Source organism: Nothobranchius furzeri, chromosome 4 (assembly GCF_043380555.1).
Source record: "Nothobranchius furzeri strain GRZ-AD chromosome 4, NfurGRZ-RIMD1, whole genome shotgun sequence".
Taxonomy (NCBI): Eukaryota; Metazoa; Chordata; class Actinopteri; order Cyprinodontiformes; family Nothobranchiidae; genus Nothobranchius; species Nothobranchius furzeri.
The window spans coordinates 51,322,675-51,325,730 of NC_091744.1; the positions used below are offsets into that span (position 1 = coordinate 51,322,675).

The 3,056-nt window shown below is 39.2% G+C and overlaps 1 long non-coding RNA gene across 2 annotated transcripts; it reads right to left on the reverse strand.

Annotated features, from left to right (window-relative positions):
* Positions 1-495: 495 nt before the first annotated feature.
* LOC129157075 (uncharacterized) lies at positions 496-1,580 on the reverse strand. Of its 2 annotated transcripts, none has more exons than XR_011520307.1 (3): positions 1,368-1,579; positions 781-1,235; positions 496-685 (listed from the first exon to the last, which is right to left on the reverse strand). It is a non-coding gene; the product is annotated as an uncharacterized lncRNA (long non-coding RNA). The 2 variants fall into 2 exon arrangements; XR_011520308.1 differs by having other exon boundaries at positions 529-642; positions 1,368-1,580.
* Positions 1,581-3,056: the final 1,476 nt, after the last annotated feature.

The window sequence follows — 3,056 nt, forward strand, 5'->3', positions numbered from 1 at the left end:
GCTCAAGCTAGTCTGCTGCATAAAGTTATGAAAATATACCATGAGAAAATTATTCTGTAATGTGTTCAGCCCATTAAAACTGCCCTGATTTCATTATTTATTTACTGATACTAGCTGCTCCTGGTTGCAGGTGATCCTCTGGTGTCTGCAGCTAGTCTCCTGCTGGTGTCGTCAGGATCAGGAGCTTCCAGAAGAATGTGCCTTTAAATGACTCTTTCCCCCTTATTTGTTATATTAATTAAATAAATCTCAATTTATATATTTCCTGTTTTTGTTCATGTCCATAAATACTTAAACATGCTTGAAATTAAAACGAGCTTTTAACAGTGAGGTGCTAGTTTAGTTCATCACAATAGAGCTAGTTAAACATGCGACAATGTGATAATTCAATTAATGTAATTTATAAATATCCATTAAAATATCAAAACTGGAATCAAAATGAGATATTTGGCAGCACAAAAAACTTGTCAAACACAATATTTATTATAATTGTAGGCAGACAGGAGACAGAGCTGATGGAGGTTCTCAGTCATCGAAGGATGGCTGAAGGCTTTCCAGGAACAGGAGATGTGGTGTTGTCTCTTCTCTCTCTATTCTGCCAGATGAGCTGATAGGTTACAGGTGTGTGAGGACATCCTCATGCTGTCATAACCAGATGACAGGAGTTATCAGGTGATCAGCCAGGCTAATGATGAGATGCAGAAAGAAAACAAATCATGCAGAAAGAAAACAAATCCAGGACAGTGTACAGTAATAAAAATAATATGTGGTGTTGCTTACCTTATGTGCTCTTATAGAGTTATTAACGTGTGCCTGCCTCATGGTGTAGAGTCCATATTTTGCTGAGTGTCCTGCAGTAATGCAGGTTATTAGTTAATTTACTTTTGATAGCAAAAACAAAATATTTAATTTAAAAGTTATTTACCAGGTGAATCAGCTCACACGTCACCACCTGGTGGTGACCACCAAGTGTCACAGGGCCAGAATCAGTAGCCTCCTTCATGATGTAATCACATACTTATTTAATTGTTAATATCTTAAAAATTCAGAAATGTTTTAATTTTTTTTTACCTTGAACAGTTCACTGAGCTTGCACTGTCACTGAGGTGGAAGCTGGAATCAACAGCAGACACCTCACACCGTGGTCTTTTCAGGAGGTGTGGATGCTCTGGGACCTTCTGGAAGATGAATTTCTGTCATGGTCCCTGGGTCACAAGACACTGAGGCTGTGAGCTCTATAAAAACAAAGAAGCAGCACATTTATAAATGTTTAAAAGAGCATAAAATCACTTGTAACAATCTGTAAAACAAATTAAAACTAGAAGGTAATAAAATGTTTACATAGAAGATTATTAAAAATAATTCACCTTTGCTACGGGTAACACCACGTCAGCCTGGACAAGTGCATTCTTGCAGATTACTAAATCAGTCTGACAACCAGTGTCTTGGGTAGATTTAGCCTGAAAAAAAATAGAAGCACATTGATGTTTATAAAGTCAGATAAAATACAAAAGAAACTGTCCCATATAGGCGCTTTATAACATTCCTAGTGTGTGATGTTATTATAAAGTAAAAGTCAGTCACATATGATGTGGAGATCCTGAAATGCGACCTCCTGAACAGAATTCCTCACGGAACCGGGTCACGCTGTGCTAGATTTCACGCTGTAATGCTGTCTGTCAACTAGTGCTGCGTCAGTTTAGAGTCACTGTTGCTGAATTACCGATTGACACAAAAACAACCCGAATTTTCTCTGAGCCTGACAGTCATGTGGACCGTTTTGTCGGCCAGGGCTTCGAGATATGTTCCGATTCGCCGCTGATTCTAACCTTACATCCCGTTCCACATTTTGTGAACTTGACAAAATAGCCCGAAGGCAGTGCAGACTGATATTAGCTAAATGGAGTGAACCACGTCTCTCAAACTTTGCATTTAGGTAGGAAATTGTCTTTAGAAGATGTTAAAACTTTTATTTAGCTTACTCACCTCAGACTGTAGCCCGTCATGGTGGGGGAGCAGAGTCGGTGGGCTGCATCTAAATCGCGGAAGAGCCACGGTGGGCACAGCCTCCCTCTTGGAACGGAGACGTGCAGAATCGCGGGTAAAATGCTGGTTGCAAACTACAGCACCAGGCGGGAGCTGAATCTTTTCCAGACACGCAACCACTGGCGCCTAATTTCTAAGTCCAGCGGAAAGGAGTGCAACCCGACAGAGCTCCGCAACCATACTACACTACACCATCTCACCATGCTAACACGATATGGAGCACTAAACCCGAACTACTTTCCTAATTACACTAACAGCCAAACAGTAACTAAACTACAATATCCAACAGCCAAGCTAACACTAAATAAGTATGTATAACACTAAAAGCTATGCTAAAGACTAGGATATGCTAATGCTATATGCTAATGCTGAACTACGGCTAGCCTCCTACACTCGCATGCAAATCCAACTCCCAACTCGCCACAAGGCGTGGCCGAGACTCCCGATGCTTTTATAACGTTGACACAGAGCTGCTACGTAGTACTCTACTGGATTACGTAGTATCTTACTCTTTAGCCATTGGCTAAAATTTATTCAAAATGAGTCAAATTCTATGTTTTAAGCTGAAGGTGGAGCTATACTGTGGTATTTAGGCAGAATTTTTAATTTTTTAAGAAAATGCACCAAAATGCTAAAATAATGAATACACACATTTAAAACACTATTAGACACTCATTTATACAGTTCATCAGCAAAAAAAAGTTAATTTAGACGTTACTTGCTCTTTAAATGAAAAAAAAACAGATTTGAATTTTCTTTACATTTATTACTAAACAGGAACTTCAAAATGACTAGCAAACTATGTCAAAAGAACTACCGGTATTTAAATTCAGAACTGTGTAGCAAACACTCAGAAAAAAGTGTGACCCCTGACCTCATGTTAACCAGTTTAATGACTGCAGCCTGTCTGTGACCACAGGTCTACGCTCTGGTCCAGAGAACAGGATACAGTAAAATAAATACTAGGTATCATAAAATAACACTCATGGGCTACTTCACAGCTGTAGCAA